The sequence below is a fragment of the Onychomys torridus genome, chromosome 3 (assembly GCF_903995425.1).
Source record: "Onychomys torridus chromosome 3, mOncTor1.1, whole genome shotgun sequence".
In the NCBI taxonomy this organism is placed as follows: domain Eukaryota; kingdom Metazoa; phylum Chordata; class Mammalia; order Rodentia; family Cricetidae; genus Onychomys; species Onychomys torridus.
The window spans coordinates 134,921,429-134,944,064 of record NC_050445.1 but is presented as its reverse complement, the minus strand read 5'-3'; the positions used below and the strand labels follow the sequence as shown (position 1 = coordinate 134,944,064).

The window sequence follows — 22,636 nt, the reverse complement described above, 5'->3', positions numbered from 1 at the left end:
CCTTTTGTTTCATTACATTTATTTATTTGTATTGTGCATATGTACATCCATGCCACAGCATGCATGGGTGGAGGTCAGAGGACTCTCTTTCCACAATATCTAGGGGATAGAACTTGGGTCATCAGGTTTGGTCACAAGCTGAGCCGTCTCTTCTGCCAACAAATATTTGAGTCCCTTCTGTATTCCAGACTTTTACAAATCTTGGTATTAAGTGTAGTCCTTGTTTCTAAAAAGCTTTCTTGGAATAGGGCAACAGACAACTTAGGGACTATAGAATGTAAAACAGCTATTCTAATATTAAATACTTAACTAAAGCACATAGGAGCAGTGAGAACCTCATTGAGTTGAACAGATTAGGAGAATGACCATTAAAGATCCTACACAGCCCTAAGTATTACCTGAAAAAGAACTGTAGTTGTTCATGTCTGTTGATTTTTCAAATAGGAAAAGAAAAAGTTATGAGGTAAAGAGTGAATGAAAATCTTTGACTTCCTTCTAGAGTACTGGCAGAATTGTTGTAGCATTTATAAAACAGGTAGGTATCATATAAGCAGACCTAAATTTTATAAAGATTATTCTGTATGTAGATTTGAAGCGCTAAAAGCAGAGTAGGGAAACTAAAACCAAATCAACTTAAACAAAAAACAGTTGAAAGGTTGGCTATTGAGAAGGTCAGATACAGTGGTATATACTAGCACTCACAATGCTGAGTCAGGAGGATTATGAGTTCCAGACTAACCTGGGCTATGTAGGGAGAAAGGGAAATGGGAAATGATTATCATAGTAATCAACTAATGAGGGAAATGACTGAAGGTGTGGAAGTATGGAGTCTTAGGAAAAAAAAGGAAGTAGATGGATTTAAGAGGGTTTTCCTTCTTGTTTTTTTTTTTTTTTTTGTTCTTTATATTTAACAGTTAAGAAAATAAATGACCGTTTTAGAACAGTGCACTTTTACAATGGTCATTGGTAATTGCTGAGATTTCTAATTGGTCATTGTTATAAGAATAAGGGAATGTTGAATGTTCAGCCATAATTGGGAAAACTATCACTTATCACCTAAGAGGAAATGGAAAGAATTTAAAAGCAGGTGGAAGTAGTTGAGGGAGGTGGAACACTGTCTTTGGAGCATGTTGATATCTTGCATTAGCATTAGTGATTCCATTGGAGTTGTGTTTACCAATATCTGTCTCTTCTTGAGGAAGGATTTACAGTAGCTGGGGTTTGGGGGGAGGGTCCCTGAGTATCTTATCTGTAGGGAGTTAATGGTCACTAGGGAAGGGAGACACGTTTTCTTCAGCTGTCTAACCACTGATTGGAGCTCATGCTCTTGTAAGTGGTCCTTCATCCAGATCCTGTTAAGAAACTCTAGTAAAACAGAATGGGACACATGAACACACACACAATGCATAAAAATAGAAAGTGGGGCACTGGAGAGAGAGAGATAAATGGCCCAGTGGTTAAGAGCACTGGCTGCTCTTCCATTATATTAGAAATAAGTTCAGGGTTGCAAAGAAAAAGATCACAGTTCCAATTAAAGTGTCTGGACAGAGCAAACTTTACTCTTTATCAAGAAAAGATCTTGAGACAGTAAGTATACTTGGCTTTTATTCTATCTAATTCAGGTGATGACTTTGACTTTACCTTAGTCTTAATTCAATTAGACAGCCTTAAAAGAATTGTAATGATATAGCACAAGGGAAGCCCTGACTGGCCAAGCCAGGGTGGTCCATGGGTGAGGGAAACATGCTGGGCAGATATGGCTGTGGGCTGCATGCACTGCATCCATGTGGAGATGTTTATTATAATAGAAAGATAAGGAAAGAGGGAGAGAGACAGAAAAGAGGGGCAGGTAGAGGGGGCAAGGGTGCACTCCTCATGGCGGGGAAGGGAGGAAGGGCAGGAGAGAGCAAAAGGGGAGGAATTTTCTTCTGAAAGGGAACATTGGATGGTGTCAGGAGCACACAGAGCCAGGTCCCCAAGGGGCGGGTCAGAATACTAACAATTGGCACACAGGAAACGAAGAGGAAAGGGTCATTGCTCCAAACCATCAGATTCCTGGAATGCAGCAAGGAGGGGGCCTTTGTGTGAATAAGTGTTTAACTTGAGGAGTGGGTATTAAAACATTATATAAAAGTTTTACTAGGCTGGGAAGATAAAACAATTTGAATACAGCTGTATAATATCTGACAAAAAAACCCCTCATAACTGATATTTCTTATGCAGAAGACTCAGGTTCCTAACACCCTACAGGGTTGAAATACAACCGTATTGACTTTCTTTCATATTATTAATGACTTTTCTTATTGTAATGGCAGAGATTTTATGATTCACAAAGCCTCTGAAGTATTTACTCTACCATGTTTTTAACAAAAGAAGTTAGTATTTGTCTAAATACATCACTAAAATTTTGTTTTAAAAAAATTTACCCAAAGAGTTCTGTAAATAATCATAATTTTAAAAAGAGATGGTTATGGTTTTTTTTTTTTAAATTAGAATTAGAATGTATTATCCTGTATACTTACAGGAAGAGCTTTCCAGTGTTTTTGAAGAACTGACCTTGAATGTTCAGTTCCCCTGCTTCTGCCTGTCTATTGAGATTGTAGGTAAAACGATGCCTGGCTTCTACATGTGAAACATGTGAAAGAAAATCATTATGTAAATTATTAATTCTGAAAATTTCTAGACCGTCTTCTGGAGTTGAACCATCATTTTAATATCTTTATCAATTTTAAACCGGCTCAGTTGAGAATAAAATCTTTTTGAATAAAACAAGAGTGTTTTGTTAAATTTAATAGAACTTAGACTATTACAACTATTTCTTTGTAATTGTAGCTATCAGTCTGCTTTTAATTGTTGAACAGATTTTTAAAATTGAGCAAATATGAATACATGTAGAAGCTAAAGAATATAGTTGGGTGATTTCTGTAATATTCCTGGTGTATTCATCACCAAGTTCCAGGAGTTTTTCACCATTCTCCAAAAGAAACTCCCTGTGCAGTAACAGTCATCTCCTTTCCTCTACCCTCCAGTCCAAGTTAGATTTGTCTTTCGGGGCATTTAATGTCAATATTCTTGTTTTACTCACTTAGCATAATGTTTTCATGATTCATCCATGTGGTAATGTATCAGTACTTCATTTCTTTTGACAGTTGAATAATAAATACTCCATTGTATAATATTGAGCAGCTTTTGTTTCCCCATAGTTCTATTTTTGTTTTTTCCTCCTTTTATCATTAAACTGCTTGAATCTATAGTTTTCTTCCTGGAGAGGGATCAAGAAGAATATTTCAATCTTTTTTTTTTTTTTTAAAGATTTTATTTTTGTTATTATTATTATTATTATAGCTGAGGATCAAACCCAGGGCCTTGTGCTTACTAGGCAAATGTTCTACCACTGAGCTAAATCCCAACCCCCCCCCTTTTTTTTTGTTTATTTGAAACAGGGCTTTATTTATTTTTTGTATATTAGTGCTCTATCTGCATGTACACCTTTATGCCAGAAGAGGGCATCAGATCCCATTACAGATAGTTATGAACCCCCATGTGGGTGCTGGGAAATGAATTCTAGAACTCTGGAAGAACAACTAGTGCTCTTACCCACTTGGCTATCTTTCCAGTCCCTAATGTTCTAATCTTTCGAGCAGCTATAATAGAAATATCACAAATTGGGTGGATTAAAAAAATAGCAGGTTTATTTATTTGTTTATTTAGTTTATTTCTCAATTCCTGGAAGCTGGTAACTTCATGATAAAGATGCCTTCAGCTTCAGTATCTATGGGAGATCCATTCTTCATGCATAGTGCCTTTTCACATTGTCCTTTCCTGGTGAAAGATTGTTTTTATTGTTTATTAAGATTATTTCGTGCACTCATTACCTAACCATATACAAAGGTTGTACTTCTGAATACCATCTTGTTGGGTGTATATTTTAATATCAAATTTTTAGGTGGACATAATCAGATCATAACTAACATGAAGAATGATGTAAGTAGTATTTTACAAGTCATTCATTTTCTTAGAGCTTGATTTATTAAATACTTGTTTATATTTATTTTATAGCATACAACATGGTATAGACTATCAATATTTTGAAAAACAAATTTCACTTAAAGGAATCCCAGTTATAGTTAAAAGTTAGATACTAGGCCAATTTGTGAGAATTATCTTCTAAAGGAGAAATGAAATTCAAAGTGATTCTTGAAATGTTTTTATCCTATTAAAATGAAGTTACATTGCAGTAAATAGAAACTGACATACAAACAAAAACAACATACAGGTATAGAATAAAAAGTATAGAATGGAGGGAAATTGATACAGATAAAGTAGAAAATTAACTTTTAACAGTGAAAATTCCAAGGGTAGGTGGCATCTGAAACCTTTATCCATTCTCTTGCTACTGTACAGATTCTAAAATCTCAAAATTGTAATTTCTGAATAAAGTTCCTTTCTGTGTTGTGAGGGTAGGCACTATGGGATTTAATAGTTTTTTAGTCTATCTTCAGTTTTCTGAGGGTAAAAGCAAACCATATTTTATTTAGTAACCCTCACAAGTTTTAAGATAATTTTTCTAAAACAATTTCCTGAGGAAGGGAGGCTTCTGCCTTCTTGGAAAAGAAAATTGCTCTGCTGCTTTGTTGTTGTTGTTTTTCTGTTTAAAATAACATCTTGTCAAAGCTGTTTTTGGACTTAACATTCCTATAATAAAGCTTACAAGGTAAATTGGCTGGTACTATGTCATAATCCTTAATTCCAAAGGATACTACTGGTGACATTAATCTGTTTTGTTTTTTTCTAGTCTTTACAAATATACACCACCCCCACCTCCACCCCCAGGTGAGGACCGAACCTAGGGCCTTGCTAGGCAAGCGCTCTACCTCTGAGCTAAACCCCCAACCCTACAAATATACTTCTAAAGTATCTGTAGTCTTTAATTCTGAACTGGCGGTTCATATGTTTGGAAAAACTATTTTGCTTTCTATTTTATTTATTTCTTTAATTCTTCATTTTATTTATTTATTTATTTGTTGTGGGTTTTTTTGTTTTTTGTTTTTTTTTTTGGTTTTTTTTTTGGAGACAGGGTTTCCCTTTCTTGTTTTTAACTGATATTCTTATTTTATGGCTTCCAGTGAAATGTCAAAGGGAACTGTGTCTTTTGTTACTTTAATAAAAGATTGCTTGTATATGAGGCTCTGATATTAATGTGGGGACATTTAAATAAATGCCTACACAACAATTATTTTAGGTAATTATATAAGCAACAGTGACTACTGTTAAATAAGATTGATGTAGCAGTCTTTCTTTTAAATCTGCCTCAGGTGTAAATTTAACTAATTTTAAAATACTAATATACTCTGCTTACCTATTACGTGCTTATTAAGGAAACATGTTGATGTTTGGTTATCCATTCAGAGAGGTTATAGTTTCCTAACACCATACACTGCACCAGTTCTCAATGTTTGGTTTCTAGTCAAGGTCTATTATTTATGTCCTACCTATCAGAAATTGATTACAAAGACTCTTGGACTTGCCTTCCTAGGCCAAAATATCCCAGAATTCTATTCACATGAACCATGAGCTTTACTTCTAAGTTTCTTTGTTGTTTTGTCTTTTGAGACAGGCAGGGTCTTCCTGTATTTCCCAGGCTGACTCAGACTCATAGCAATCCTGCTTTAGCGTCTAAAGTGCTGAGACTACAGAGGCAAGCTACCATGCCTGGTTTTTCAAAATTCAATTTTCATAATTAAGTATATAACATCAATTAATTGTTTCTCTTTCTCCTCCTCTCCCTTCTTTTGCCTGTTTCTCCCCCACCTCTCTCTCTTTTGAGATAAAGCTGCCCTCAGCTTACTTTTTAGATAAGACTAGCATAAAGTAACAGAGATCTGCCTATGTCTGCCTCCTGAGTGCTAGGATTAAAGGTGGTGTGTACCACCACACCTAGTCTTACCTTGTCCAGTTTTTGGAGACAGATTTTCATTAAACTTGCAATGTAGTCAAAGATGACCTTGACCTCTTGCTTTCAACTCCAGAGTGCTAGGATGGCATGTGCTGCTGTCATGTTGGGGATCAAACTTGGGACTACATGCATGCTAGATAGACATGCACTCTACCAACTGAACCATACCTCTACCTCCTTTTTGTATCTTCTGTGTGTTGTGGACACAGCAATTAGTAAGAGATGCTTTAATAGTCTCTAGAATTTTTATAGTATACTAGGAACAGTAGGCATGTTGAAATAGTCATTCACTAAACCAAATGGATATTATATATACACATAATGAAATTAGGAGTCAAAGATAGTATTCCTGAGAAAGTATGTTTAAAACAAGAATTTGATCTGAGCAGGTATACAGGAAGGTAATTTTTTTAATAATACATTTTAAAATTTCTGATACAATTATATAATTTCCCCTTCCATTTCCTCCCTCCAACCCTTCCCATTCACCCATTGCTATCTCTCAAAATCTATGTGCCTGAATATATGCATATATACTCATATTAATAAATATAATTACTCAGTCCATGTAATATATATCAGTATATATATGGTTTCTGGATCACCACAGGGTAGGGTGGGATGTGGTGCTCTTCCCTGGGGAAAACTAAATCTTTTTTGGTTTTTTGAGACAGGGTTTCTCTATGTAGTTTTGGTTCTTATCCTGGATCTCACTCTGTAGACCAGGCTGGTCTCAAACTCACAGAGATCCTCCTGGCTCTGCCTCCCGAGTGCTGGGATTAAATACATAAGCCACCACCGCCTGGCCTGAGACAGTAATCTTATATGAAGAAATGAACCAACAGCCTAGTTTTCTTGGCACTCTTTTTTGTTTGTTTGTTTGTTTTGTTTTGTTTTTTAATTTTTTAATTTGTTCTGCATGAGTGTTTTCTTTGTATGTGTTTTTCTGTGCATCGCATGTGTGCGTGGTGCCCAGGGAGGCCAGAAGAAGGCTTCAAGTCTCCTGGAACTGTAGTAGAGACTTATGAGCCACCATGTTGGGACTGGGAATCAAACCTGGGGCCTTTGGAAAAGTTTCTACTCTTAGTCACAACGCTATCTTTTCAGTCCTGTTGCTGGCACTTTTTACCAGTAGCACCCCAAGGATTAATGGAAGAAAGTCATACCAGCATTGCTACATGTTCTGTGTTCTGTTTTGATATTATCTATTTCTTATTCCTCTCAAGAACACATTTCTTTTTTCCTAAGTGAGCATGAGTTTTTTTTTTTTTTTTTTCCTTCTATTTTCTCAGTTATTTGGCTGTTTAATAGTTACAGCACTGAACAAGATAGAGGTTTGAGTGGTTTGTGTATTCCATTAACACTTGGATATACAGTTAAATTCTTCCACTACCCATGATTTGGAAGAGCAAGTAGATGCTATTATTTATCTGTTGCTTATAAGAGATTATGAAATTCTAGGTGATCATTAAACAATTGCACATCTGGAAAATATCAAGAGTTCTGGTCTGAGAGATCCAGCTTAAATCAACTGTTATATTGAATTAACTAATACTGTAGTGTCAATTATGATATGAAGGCATTTTAACCTGTATAAGTGCTGATATGAAAGTAGTAAATGCAGACTGGTTTAATAGTTGGAGAAATAAATGCACTGATAATACACTATAAATATCATACCTGTAATGCATTCAGAACTTTTCTTTTAATGTTAATTGTAACATGAATCTTAAAGCTTTCTTATTAATAAGAACAAACCCGAGGCAGGTTATTGGGGTGAATGCTGGAAGATCAGAGAAGCAGAACAAGCCACAGCTATCTCACCTTGCTAGTTCCTCAGGTGATCCTTTTTCCTCAGGCTGGAAGCTTCTGAGTCCTCCTCCACATGAATCTCAGCTGAACTGTGCTGCTCCAAAGCCTGAATACTTCTCCAGTTATGCCTAACTACATGCTTTACTAAACCTGGTGCCTGGTTTTCATGTCTTATATATCTTTCTACTTTCTACATTACTCCCTGGGATTAAAGGCTGGGTTTCTGGGATTAAAGGCGTGGTCACCATGCTTAGCAGTTTCAAAAGTGGCCTTGAACACACAGTGATCCACCTGGCTCTGCCTCCCAAGTGCTGGGATTAAAGGTGTGTACCACCACCACCCAACTTCTGTTTATGGCTTACTCTTCCCATTTTTTAGCCACCATTTTTGGCTTTGTTCTAGTGGCTGTCTGTTCTCTGATCCCAGATAAGTTTATTTCGGGGAACACACAATATTTCAGGGAACACAATACCCACCACAGTTAATATGCTTAGGAAGGCTTTCCCTACTAACCTATCTTTTTTAAAGAGTTCTTAAAATATATACATACGCCAGGAGGTGGTGGCACATGCCTTTAATCCCAGCACTGGGAGGCAGAGGCAGACGGATCTTTGTGAGTTCTTGGCCAGCCTGGTCTCCAAAGCGAGTTCCAGGAAAGGCACAAAGCTACACAGAAACCCTGTCTGGGGGAGGGGGGAAATACACACACACACACACACACATAGTTCCACCTTCATTTTATTTTTCATGGCTTTTATCACAACGTGCCTTTTTAAATTTAATGTCCTAATTTGAATTTGTTTTATATACTATATTTCAATGAGGTTACTTTAACAGTGATCATTATTGCTTATATAATTACATGATATTATTGTATTGTCTAGCCATTTATTGCCTCAAACATAAGCAGTCCTCTAGAAAAGTAACAAAAGACACAGGCCCTTTGTTCTTCATCTTATGATGAAGAATGGATATCAGTTAAAAAATAAGGCACTATTTTCAAATAATAGGAGCCAACAGTACAGAATGAAGACTTATCTGCAATGCAGTGATTTGCAAGTTGTAAGCACTCAGCCAGTATTTGTGAAATAAATACATGAGTACAGACTATAAAGAGTGAGAAAACCACAGTTTGGATCTGCTTAAGTTCAGATCCCAGGAATGTTTCCTTGCTGTGAACCTAGCTGCGAGTTTTTTAATTCCTCTGAGCCTAAGGGATTAATTGAGAAAGACATATAAAACTTAAAAAAAAAAAGGTCCTGCTTATATACTTACTATTCAGCACTTGTTGGATGTTGATATTATTAATAATATTACTGTAACATGAGTAGTGGTAAAATTAGTTGTCCCTAATGTATAAATACAAATTGTATTAAATTAAATGTGTTTAATAAGCTTCATTCACATGAAGCCAAGCCCTAAATTGGGTAGGAGAAGCTGATATTTCCTTAAATTTGTCAGTTGCCTTGCAAAAGTCCCTTAAATAGACTATTTCATTCTAATTTTTGTATCGCGATAAATAGATAATACCTTCATTTCACAGGTAACACAGACTTTAAAGTTTTAACATTTTGCTTTATACAATGAGTGGTACTTAGTAGCAGAGTCCAAAAATAAGACATAAAGATAGATAGTAACATTTTTTGTACTTTGCTTGTTCTTATAAAACTTTTTTCCCTGGGTATTTAAAAAAAAAATCCCTAGCCAAGGTAATGGTGGCACATGCCTTTAATCCCAGTATACACCCTTAGCCCCAGCATTCAGGAGGCAGAAGCAGGCAAATCTCTGAGTTGGAGCCAGCCTAGTCTACAGAGCAAGTTCCAGGAAAGCCAGGCTACACAGAGAAACCCTATCTTAAAAAACCAAAACCAAAAGCAACAAAAATTCCATGAATTAAAAAACCAATCTTATGAGTATAGATAACACAAGTTCATGCATAAGATCCCCATACTGCACTTTGCAGGGCTTTACATAAATGTCTGGAATCCTTGTGCTGCATGTGGATGTTATACTTGTTATTTGATCCAGTTATCTCAGATTTAGGCTTTGGCAGTGAGGAGATCCAAGGGTACTAATCCAGCTATGGGAGGAGGCTAAGGCAGTAAGATTGAAAGATTAAGCTCTGCTTGAACTACAGAGTGAACTCAGAACTTTGTGAGGCTCTATCTCAAAGTAAAATTTTAAAGATGGGTGTGGGAATATAGCTCAGCAATAGAATATTTATCTAGAATGTACTTGGCCATAGGTTCAATCTTCAGTATGGCAGAGGAAAAGTAGCACAAGTTTTTGTATGTTATTAAAAGAGTTTAAAACTTTAGTACACCACAGCATCAATGTTTATATGAAGGATAGTGCATTTGAGGCTGGAGCAGTACCCTGGCTTTCATGTATCCAGAGTAATTATAATTAGCCTTAGGGAATCATGAGGCGAGCTAATTTCCTTTCATAGAGTCAGCTCATTTTGGTAGGACATTTGAAGAGGCTTGTTTTCCAATGGAATTATATGGTATGTTCAAATACCTGTGAACTAATGGTTTATACCAGCAAGATTCTGGCTGAATCCAGCTGCTTAACAACCAGGTTAAAAATAATGGGGATTTTTAATTACTTTGTTTGTGTAATTTGACTTTGTCACTTATTCCATTAGCCTTTGGATTGCAAAGCTTGAATACTTTGTATGGAAAAAACAGAATTAAAGCCATTAGGGTAAAGTTCCTTCTAGTTTTTATATAACAGATTACAGTTCTGCTCTTTTCTACAGAAACAAGCGACACCAATTCTTGATTAGTTTTTAAAGTTGAGAAAAATGTGTTTCTTTTAGCAGACTTCTTTGTCCTGTGCTAAAAAAAAACACCTGGAATTAGCTGAAATGATTCTTTAATAAATTTTGCCCTTTTATAAATTTGGATTGTAAGTGAAAAGATATCACAAGTTGTATCTTAACATTCTGTTTGACTTTCAGAGACATTCTTTTACTCTCCTGTGATTCTAAATTTAAAAGTGGTAGTTTGGGGTGTCATTCTGCTTGGGGGAGGTGTTAAAAAATTGTAAAATTCTTCAGAATTCCTCAGCAAATCCTGAATATCAGCCTTTAATTCCCAATGCAGTAGACAGAATAAAAACTGACAGTATATAAGGATAGTTTTCTTATTTAAGCACATTTCAGTAATACTGAAATTCCTGGTCTCTTGTTAGTAACACATGCTAGGTGCTAAGAGAATAGAAATACTTCATAATTGTTGCTTTTTTTTTAGTGTACTGCTATATATAATTTAAGGTGTACTTTTAAAAAATCCTAAGACTTAAATGTCTAAAAAAGAAGGGGAGGAGGAAATGTTTTATCAGTAGAAATATCCATTAAGTATACAGTGATCAAACAAGTAATACATTTGACTGGACTTACAGGGGATGGGTGGGTGTTATTATTATTATAGTCAGAGATTGGGAAGATGTTTATTGAGCCCAAAGAGAATGTCCTTCATAGTAGAGGGAGCATCATTGAAAAAGTACTATTTCTATTTATTTATTTCGTTGGTTGGTTGATTTGGTTTTTCCAGACAGAGTTTCTCTTTGTGGTCATGGTCAGAGATCGACCTGCCTGTGCTGGATTCTGGGATTAAAGGCTTGCATCACTACAACCTCGACTGAACTCACACAAAAAAAATTTTCATTACTTATCCCATTTAAAACAAGCAGTTCTTTTTTAAAAAGTAGATTCAATAATCTCCCTTTTTATCTTATCATATCCATATTCTCTCTTTTTTACTTTTCATAATAGATTCAATAATCTACCTTTTGTCATTTTTATATCTTTTCCTTTTTCTTTTTAATGCAGATTCAGTGATCTACCTCATATCTGTATTCTCCTTTTTCTTTTTTAAACAAAAACTCTATTTTGGGGTTAATTGTCAAGTCCTGTATCATTTGTCCAGCTGCTGCATAATGAGAAAGTGCAGGGCTTGTTTCAAGTCCTTGTCAGGCTGGATCATCTCAGCTGGCCATCTCAAAATTGTCCTAAGCAGTTTGTAGTCCAAAGACAATCTTTCTGTGGTGTTAATCAGCTTAATGACTTTATCATAGTCCATGTAGAATCATAGTTGTGGAATCGTGTCATCTTTTTGAAGATCCCAAAGTCGCTGTTAGGCATGGTCATGGTTCCCTTTAGTGGGTTTTTTTTGTTTTGTTTTGTTTTGTTTTGTTTTGTGCCTCCTCTGTGGTTTGGAGCAATCACAGTCTGATAAATGTCTGTCTCTCAGAACCATGAGTGTTCTCCCTAGAAGAGAATATCTTCACAGCAATTTCTTGTCACTGTTTTTCTCTGCTGAGTAGTACTGTACTCCATTGTATATATGTACCACATTTTCTTAATCCATTCTTCAGTTGACGGGCATCTATCTAGGTTGTTTCCAGGTTCCAGCTATTACAAAAAGTGCTGCAATGAACATAGTTGCTTATTGATGTTTTGAAAAATACTGATTTAAGTATACAATTAAAAAACTACAGTTTTTAAATAAAAGAATTGGTTCTTTTTTCCTTTACATGCAAGTTATTGGTTGTGCTGTAGGATTTAAACACTAAAACAGCTATTCAGGGAAAGGGGAATGTATTTTAAGTCCATGAAGCAGAATAATATTTTAGGAAAATATAAAAATATAAAAGATTAAAAATTACTAATGGCTATTGTGATTTATATAATTACTACTGTCTGTGAGTTCTTGAAACAAAAATAAGTGGTTTGTTCATTTGTTTATTTGTTTAAGCAGGTAAACAGTTCTGCTGTTTGTACCCTCTTATTACTCTAATAATTTAACATTTCTGGTCAGGTAAAATGACATTTTTTATGCTGGTTTTGTTACCTCCCCCAAAATACTGCCTTATTTCTTTTGCATTAAAATTTTGAGCACAAAATTCTGATTACTTACACCCCATCTTTTTAAGCTAAGGTCAATTTAGAATGGACTTTGTTTCCATTCCTTGAATGCAATGGTATTATTATAGATATTAGAAACTCTTTGGTTTTTCGAGACAGGGTTTCTCTGTGTAGCTTTGCGCCTTTTTGGAACTCACCACTGGCTTAGAAACTCTTTTTGTGTGTGTGTGGAGCTGAGGATCAAACCCAGGGCCTTGGGCTGAAACTCTTAATTTGTAGGAAAGATTGATTTATTTTTTTCAAAAAATAAGAATATACCACAAATTTGTATGTCATCCTTACACAGGAGCCATTCTAATATATGGCTGTGTCACTCCCAATTTTAGTATGTATTGCTGAAGCAAGCCCAGAAAAGCTTTATTTTCACAGAGTCTAGATGTTTGTGTCTATATCAAACTGTTGTCAACAACAACCAGGTTGTTATAATACCTATTTTTTTAAAATTTATTTTTATTTTTAGTGCATTGGTATTTTGCCAGCATCTATGTTTTGGGGTGTAGGACCTCCTGGAACAGAAGTTATACACACTTGTGAGCCTGCCATGTGGGTACTTGAACTCAAGTCCTGGAAGAGCAGCTAGTGCTCTCAACTGCTGAGCCATCTCTCCAGTCCCCTATAACCATATCTTAAGCATGGAAAAGGCATTTTTTTTCTCTTTTTTTATTTGTTTGTGTTTTAATTTTATACATCAGCCATGGGTTCCCCTGTCCTCCCCCTCCTGCCCCCCGCCCCCACCTTCCCCACAGCCCCTCCCCTCCATTCCCATCTCCTCCAGGGCCAAGACTCCCCTGGGGATTCATTTAAGCCTGGTGGATTCAGTACAGGCAGGTCCAGTCCCCTTCTTCCAGGCTGAGCACAGTATCCCTGTGTAAGCCCAAGGTTCCAAACAGCCAGCTCATGTACTAAGGACAGGTCCTGCTCCCAATGCCTGGATGCCTCCCAGACAGTTCAAGCTATTCAATTGTCCCGCTTATCCAGAGGGCCTGATCTAGTTGGGGGCTCCACAGCTTTTGGTTCATAATTCATGTGTTTCCATTAGTTTGACTATTTGTCCCTGTGCTTTTCCAATCTTGGATTCAACAATTCATGCTCTTGCAGTCCCTCCTCTTTCTCAACAATTGGACTCCTGGAGCTCCACCTGGGGCCTGGCCGAGGATCTCTGCATCCACTTCCATCAGTTATTGGATGAGAGTTCCAGCACGACCATTAGGCTGTTTGGCCATCTGATCACCAGACTAGGTCAGATCAGGCTTTCTCTCGACCATTGCCAGTAGTCTACAGTGGATGTATCATTGTGGATTTCTGGGGACCTCTCGAGCACTTTGCTCCTTCCTGTTCTCATGTGGTCTTCATTTATCATGGTCTGTTATTCCTCATTCTCCCTTTCTGTTCTTGATCCAGCTGGGATCTCCTGCTCCCCTAAGCTCTCTTTCCTTCAAACCTTGCCCTTCATTACTCCCACTGTCGTCCGGGTTATTCATGTAGATCTCATCCATTTCTCTGTCATTGGGTGATCCTTGGGTCTTTCCTAGGGTCCCGTTTTCTAGGTAGCCTCCCTGGAGTTGTGTAGCAGTCTAGTCATCTTTGTTTTTACATCAGTATCCTCCTATGAGTGAGTACATACCATGTTTGTCTTTCTGTGTCTGGGTTATCTCACTCAGGATGATTTTTTTTCTAGATCCATCCGTTTGCCTGCAAACCTCATGTTAGCCAAGCATAGTCTTAAGCACTTAAGCAATCTTCCTCATATGTGTAAAAGAACTTTTTCTGCCCAAAACCTGACATCTTAAACTACTTAATTAATTGTGATAAATATTGGGCCAGAAATTACTTACTAGTAGCTTGAGATATAGTCTATTAGAATTAGTGCATTTCTAACTAGAATAGAAGTGGTGTTTTTTGTTTGTTTGTTTTGTTTTGTTTTTAAGTTGCATTTATTTTGTGTTGTGGGACTAATGCATTACAGCAATGTTTATATGGAGGTCAGAAGACAACTTTTTTTCAGGAGTCTGTTCTCTCCTTCCAACATTTGGGTGTAATGGATTGAACTCTCAGATCAGGCTCAGTGGCAAAGTGGTTTTACCCACTCAGTCACCTAACTATCCCTAGAATAGAAGTATTTGCACCAAATAGCATCCAACCCTTACTATACTTTCAGTGATTGAAACCTTGGCATATACTGTCCTCTTTGGGATTCAGTCTCATACCATTACAAAGGATACAGCTTTATTTTATTACCCATTATAACAATGCCACATGCAGTGCTTTCTTTACTATATTGATACTATGAAGGAAAATTTAACAACACACAAAGTAGCTTTTATTTGGGACTATGAAATTTTTTTCCCTAGGAAATGTCTGCACATGCTAAGGCTTTTAATAGGAGGGAAAAGAAGTAGGAACCTTTACTGCTTTTGTATACTATTTCACTACTGTTTTTTTAAAGCTATGAGGAACTAGAAAAGCAGTTTAATGAGAGTTGAACTCAGGGCTCCATGCATGCTCAGCAAGCATTCTGCCACTGCCACTGAACTATATGTCCAGCCCTAATACCACCACTTTTTCAATTGATAAGACAGAGGAGCTATTGTGCATACTGAAACAGGAGTTACATATGGTTGTGAGCCACCATGTGGTTGGTGGGAATCATCAAACCTGGGTCCTCTGGAAAAACAACCAGTGAAAATATAGGTTAATTGGATAACTACCAGTGCCTCTGCTTGATGATTACTCTGAATTTGCTCTGTTGGCTGTGCTAAATCCCCCCCCCCCCCACACACACACTTTTAAATAAAGCATAATTTCAACATGATTGGTATGAAGGAAGTGTTTTAGTAGGTAGGTATCTAGAGTTATATACAGAAAAGTCTCCAAGGTAGATTTCAAAGTCAAGGAGGCAGAACATTTGGATGCAGTAGGTGGAGCTTTGAGCAAATAAAAGTCTCCATGCTTTTCCAGGGATCTGTTGGCTGAGAAGAGCAAGCTCGGTTAGAGTTGGGAAGCATGGCTATTAAACAAGAAACTGTGCTCCAGTCTGACTTTGACATTTGTCTTCCTTATGCTGTGGGCTAAGTTGTTCTGGTAGTTTATAGTTCTTTTCCCTTTCCCTTTCATTTTTCTCTAAACTCTAACAAATCTGTTTTGCCTTTTCTGATGGATTTTATGAAGACAGATTTTTGCTCAGTATTTGTTATTATAAATTCTCATTGCTGCTGCTGTTCTCAGAAGGATTGTATCAATGAGGTAAGAATTTCTGGCCTCCATATAGGGCATATTGTAGCCTTTCTGATGATGTATACAGGAAGTTTCACTTAAACTGCTAGATGAAATTAATTATGTTCTGTTTATTCTGTGTGAGAAAGTATGTTTTTCTCAATTATGAACGGTTAGGACAACCATTTGAAACTAACATTTAAAACTTAAGCTTTGAGACAATTCCTGACAATTTTAAGAAATTGAAGATTGAGCCAAAGAATTCTCCACTATGACTCATTTCTGTGTTTCTAGCAGATTAGTTGACAGCCATAAACATACAGAATTAAAGAAGTCAGAGTCCATAAAATTTTTTTAGTTCAAATAAAGCAATGTATTTGATAAACATTTATCTTCTGTTATCTCTTTGGAGTAAGAAGTTACTCAGTTTTTTACTCTATATACTGTTAGAGAAGTGACTTTGAGACAACATCTCAATACAAAATGAGAAAGTACATAATTCTATGTCACTTAAGGAGACAAGTAAGCTATTCTCCTATGTTCGGAGGAGTTGTGTGTATGTTGAGGCATGATTGCCCAAAGATAGAACCTGTGAATTGAAACATTTATTTATAAAGCAAGAATACATTTAGAGCTAAGTTGCTGGTTCTGATGAGTGGAGTAAGAAAAGTATATGTCCTCAGTGAATGAAGCTTAGTTTTGGGTTTTGTTGTTTGTTTGTTTGTTTTTGTTTGTTTGTGTTTTAAGAGTAGCCCAGTTTTTCTATTTTAGTATTCTTTTTGGTTTTGTATTTTCTAACCTTACTCAGAAAAGATGGGAAATATATTTGCTTTTACTGGTTGGAATACCAAGTAGAACTGAGTTAAGGAGTAAAGAAAAGTGGTTGCTTTTGCAGGGTTGTAGGGCTTTTAAGTTAATCATCTCTATTGAAATGTGCATGTTAAAAAGAAATAAGATGAAATTTTATCACAAGAACATTTTGTTATTACTGTTCTTTCTGGTGCTAAAAATCATGTTTACAATAATCTAGATCAACTTTTTAAAAATATGTTAAGTTCTTATCTTTTTTTTTTTTTTTTTTTGAGCTGAGGCTCGAACCCAGGGCCTTGCGCTTGTAGTTCTTATATCTTAAAAACAAAAAGCCTGTGAGTGTGATGTATAGCTCAAAAACCTTGCTTTGAGTACATTCTTACTTAGTGTCTCAGATGGCTCCCCTGTAGGTCACTTTCAGGCCAGTAGAACTTTGTACTCATTTTATATACTTTACTTGTCTGTTAATACTAAATTTATACATTATTATATTATATTATAAATACATTTATACATTCTTACACATTACTTTTTAATATTATTTATTTTTCTGAGCATTTTGGCTGACTGGTGAGATTTTTATTTACTTTTCCAATATCTAGGTGGGTAATAATCTTAATCTTTTACTATCAACTTATGGACTAAAAAGTTATATCTCATTTTTATTGGCTACCTTGCCATTTACAGTACATTGTCTGAGGCCACAGTAGCTTCTGGGTATGCATAAGGAGCCATCTGTATTGAACTTTGAATTATAGATTTAAACAACAGTAAAACCAATATATTTGAAGATGTGCTGTACACAATTATTGGTTTTGCTTTATCTTCCATTTTTTTATTAGCTAGTAGATAAAAATTATTTACAAAGACATGGATGTGTTTTCATGAATAGGGTTATTAATAAGATGACAATTAAGGATCATCAGGGATGAAAGCAGGTTTAGAATTTCTTATGTCCTTCCTACATTGATAAAGAAGTCAGTACATATTTATCATCCTAGTTTAATATGGTACTACCAGTAATTTAAACAAACTCCCTTGAGATACTGTATTATGGATGAAGTCACATTTTTCCTCATTAAATTTTCTGATGGTTTGGTTATTTTTCTGTATCATTTGAAGTGTCTTCATATGTGAAGTCCAACTACATTCAACCTGTTATACCCAAAACTGTTTCAGACAATTGCTTACCAATAGTATTTTAGGTGTTTTTTCCCCATTTAAGTTTAGTTTATGCTATATTGCTTTGTTGTAGAAAACAAAAGGTCAATATAAAACAGAAAACTTGAATTTTCTACTATCAACTTTTAGTGCAAGACATCCGTAAAATTGCTTCAAGGTGATTCTTTTTTATTTCAGTTTTACTGATGGTATGCATGTATATCCACAAATGCCTGTGTACCACAGCACTTGTGGTTTTATTTTTTGTTTTTTTAGTACAAGGTCTCATGTAACCTAGGCTGACCTTGAACTTGCTTTGTAACCGATGATCTTGAATTTCTGATTGTCTTGCTTCCACCTCCTGGGTGGCAGAATTAGTCATGTAACACCAGTTTCAGGTTATGCTGTGTTGGAGATCAAACCAGGACTTCATACGTGGTAAGCAAGTACTGTACCAACTGAAATACAATTCCCGTTTTCTACTTCTTTTAGTCTTAAATTTGAAATACTCCCATTTGCTCTATCATAGAAGCTTTTGACTTCAGCAGTGTTATTTTCATTTTCATTAGAATTGCATGGAGAACATTTCTGCTAAAATTGGGAGTAAGATAAGAGTGTCTATGTTCTCCACTACTGTTAGTATAGTGCTTGCAGTCTAAGCTAGAGCAACAATATGATTGAAGGGGTTAACAGTGATACAAATAGGAAAAAATGAAACCAAAGTATTCTTATTTGCAGATGATATGACTCTATGCATAAAAGACTCTAAAGCCACACATTCAGCAAAGTAGCAGATTACAACCTTAGCACACAAAACTCAGTAGCCTTCTTAGATACCAGCAGCAAACATGTCAAGAAAGAAATCTGGATAACAATCCCATTCATCATAGCCTGAAAATAATAATAATTTTGTAATAAATTCAACCAAGGAAGGGAAAAACTTGTACATTGAAAATTTAAAGACACTGAAGAAAACAACTGAAGATGTAAAAACTTCCCATGCCCAATTGGTAGGATTAATATTATAAAAATGGCCATTCTACCAAAAGCAATATACAGATTACTGTGGTCCTCATCAAAATTCCAAAACAAGTAGCCCAGTGGTGGTGGCAGATGCCTTTAATCCCAGCACTGGGAGGGGGTGGGGAGCCAGGCAGATCTCTTGAGATCCAAGACAGGCTCCAAAGTTACACAGAGAAACCCTGTCTTGGGAAAAACAAACAAACAAACAAAACAAGAAAACACTGCTGTAGGTGTGACCATCTCTGATAGAAAAGAGAGCATCTTCAACAAATGGTCCTAGTAAAGTTGATCGGCTACATGAAGAACAGTTACACTAGATTATCATCTCTACCTGCCTACACAAAATGGAACTCCAGATAGATCAAGGACCTCAACATAAGACCCAATATCCTTCATGTATAAGCATTAAGAGTAGGGTTGGGGATCTAGCTCAGTGGTAGAGCACTTGCCTAGCAAGCGCAAGGCCCTGAGTTTGATCCTCAGCTCAAAAAAAAAAAAAAAAGAGTTAAGAGTAGCAAATATGCCAGGGTAGGGGGGTGGCGCACACCTGTAATCCCAGCACTCGGGAGGCAGAGGCAGGCGGATCTCTGTGAGTTCGATGCCAGCCTGGGCTACAGAGCTAGTCCAGGACAGGCTCCAAAGCTACAGAGAAACCCTGTCTCGGGATTCTGGTAACATAGATATTAAAATCAGCAATTTATAAATGGAATCTCAAAACTAAAAACCTTCTATATAGGAAAGGAAACAGTCATTCAAGTAAAAAGGCAGTCTACAGAATGAGAAAAAAAAAATCTTTATATGTTGGAGGGCCAGTCTTTAGAATACTAAATACTAACTTTAATCCCAGCACTCGGGAGGCAGAGATAGGCGGATCTCTGAGTTCAAGGCAAGCCCAGTCTACAGAGTGAGTTCTAGGACAGCCAGAGCTCCTATATAGAGAAAACCTATCCTCAAACCTCTTCCCACCCCCAAAAGAAACCATCAAGAAAACAAACAGCCCAAATAAGACTGCGACATGGAACTAACAGTTCTCAAAAGAAGTAATTTTGAATGAATTAACCCAGACCCAGAAAGGCAAACATTGCGTGTTCTATCTCATATCTGGATGCCAACTTTAACTCTAGATATGTGATTTAAGTTGAGTACCATGAAGTCAGGGAACTAATAAGGGGTCATGGGAAGCATGACTGAAGTGGAGAGAGACAGTGCAGGTGGTATAAAAGAGGAATGACACTTTAAAATTCCAGCCCTTGGAAGGCAGGGAGGGGCAGGCTGATCTCAAGATGAATAGTGTATAATAGAACAGGGAGGGTTAAGTGGGATGGGCTTTTGGAGGGCAGGGTAGAGGACTGAGTATGGGTAGGGACAGCTGATACTTAAGACTTTCAGAAATGCCACATGGAAGCCTACTACTTTAGAATCTTTTTTTAAAATATATATACATATATAAAGAGTTTACATGGAATTTCTCTGTAGCTGAGGTAAGGGGAGAGGGGAGAACAGTAACTCCCCTTGGCATTATAGGCTATTAAAAAAAAAAAAAAAAAAGCCAGTACTAGGCATGCATTTAGTCTGTTGGAGTTGTGGGTTAGTGGATCCCATAGACAGGCCATTGCCACCTGGAACTTGATGGTAAGACTGTTGCTGAAGGTACTGCATACTTGAATCCTAGAACATGGAGAAAGAAAAGCCTTGTAACAGCCTAGAAGCTTCATCCCTACTGACTAGCTTTCTTAGTTCTGAAAGGTGCTATGCATGCTCCTGGGAGTGGGGAGTAATTCACCATCAGTCTTCCTCAGCTGTGAATCCAGTGACCTAAGATAAGGATTGCCCTGGCAAAATAAAAGTTCATTGGTGAAATAGTGGCAGGATGTTATGGGGGTAAACAAATACCCTTTTTTGTTTTGCTTTTTGGTACTTGGGGTAGTTTTTCCAAGATGGGGTCTCACTGTGTAGCTCTGACTGACTGACCTGGAACTTACTACTATTATTCTGCTAAGGAGGCATAATTTTAAAGTGACTTATAATGGTATATCTATCATTATGCCCATATGTTATAACTTCTCCTCAACTCACATCAAAGAAACTTCTTTTTGCAGCAGATGGTGATTAGCATAGAGACCCACTACTGGTCAGTGTGCAGGGAATAAGAGACTTAACAGTGTTCAAACCTAAATAGGACATCTGTATCACATGCTATCCTTCCAAGGCTCAGACATCATCATGGAAGAAGAGTTGGAAAGATTGTAAGACCTAGAGGCAGCGGATGACTACAGCAAAAAACAAAAAAAATGTCTTCTGGATATAGCAAGGCAGCTGCACATGTGTACTCACAGCACTTGTGACAGCATGTCCAAGACCTGGGCAAAATAAGGCAGACTACCAGCCTACCTGAGGAGCTATTGGAAATTGCTAGGAGAGGAAGAGTCATTTTCCTTCAAGGGTTCAGCCCCTAAGAGGTTATTTCCCAGGATTCAGTACACCCAAATGTATACTGGCAGCAATAAGTGGACTCAATGGCTTTAATTAAAGGGGGTGTGTGTGTGCATGGATTGGTGGGGGGAATGGGATAGACTTGATACTAAGACACTTTATATGCCTGTATGAGATTCTCAAACAAAATTATGTGAAGGATGATATTTTGGGAATACTTAAGTGTTTGAAAAGAGGAGAAAACCAAGGAAAACCTACAAAAAAAAAAAGATCCTTGTAGTCATTCTCAGAATCAAACTTTCGTTTTACCTGAATATGACTTTAGGCTTTCAATCTACTACACAGTTAGCTGCTGTGAAAAGTTAGCATCAGGAGCACAATTCTCCAAATCAGTGCTTGAAAGAATGCAGTGGGTAACTAATGAGAATTAACCAAATCTGTATTTAACTTCCATGTTTAATAGTTGGTTTGTTTTTTTTTTTTTTTTTGACACCTAATCATTCAGTGTATAATTCCAGTGGATGCCTGAAACTAGTGATAATACATTTTCCCTAGACTTAGTATACCTATAATGAAATTTTACGTGTGTGTGTGTGTGTGTGTGTGTGTGTGTGTGTGTGTGTGTTAGGCATAAGAGGAAATTATAAATAATAACTCAAGGAAAATAAAATATTGTATTAACAAGGTGGTTTCTTGAACAGAATCAAGACAAAACTAATACTTTCAGACTACAGTTGATTGTAAATAACTAAAACAGTGAAAAGTGAACCACAGATAAGGAAGTCAGACTACTGTGTTTTATTTAGACTTGTGAGAGATTACCTTTCTGTGATCTAGTTATCACTAGTTTTATGTGTGTAACTGAGACTATACAGATGATTAAAATTATGTAATTTATTAGAGCAAACTCCCTCTCATCTATGTGTTTATAGATTTATACCACCACATGTACAGCATGTTGATATATGTATCTGAATTCCTTTTGTAGACTTTTTATTTGGTTTTGGGTTTCGTTTTTCGACAGAGTTGTACTACTTAGCTTGCCTAGAACTATGTTAATCAAGCTTTCCTCAAACTTAAAGGAGTATGCCACTGTGCCTGGTGCTGTTCCTGAAATCTTCATTACTAAAATGAAATGACAATCAATACCGAATCCTTTTCCTCTAAATTACCTCCAAATAGTGCTGTTTTGACATGTTGCTGAAAGCCTCACTCACAAAGATTTACTAGTTGACTTACAGTGCTTACTTACCTACCTGGACTGAGTCTCTCTACATAGCCCTGGATATCCTGGAATT

The 22,636-nt window shown here is 36.6% G+C and overlaps 1 protein-coding gene and 1 non-coding gene across 18 annotated transcripts in view; one reads left to right on the top strand and one right to left on the bottom strand.

The window, feature by feature from the left end:
* Positions 1–22,636, top strand: part of Wnk1 (WNK lysine deficient protein kinase 1) — a 142,879-nt gene that overhangs the window by 57,824 nt on the left and 62,419 nt on the right. The window lies entirely within an intron of this gene.
* LOC118580949 lies at positions 12,940–13,043 on the bottom strand. Its single transcript, XR_004944602.1, has one exon. It is a non-coding gene; the product is annotated as a U6 spliceosomal RNA (small nuclear RNA).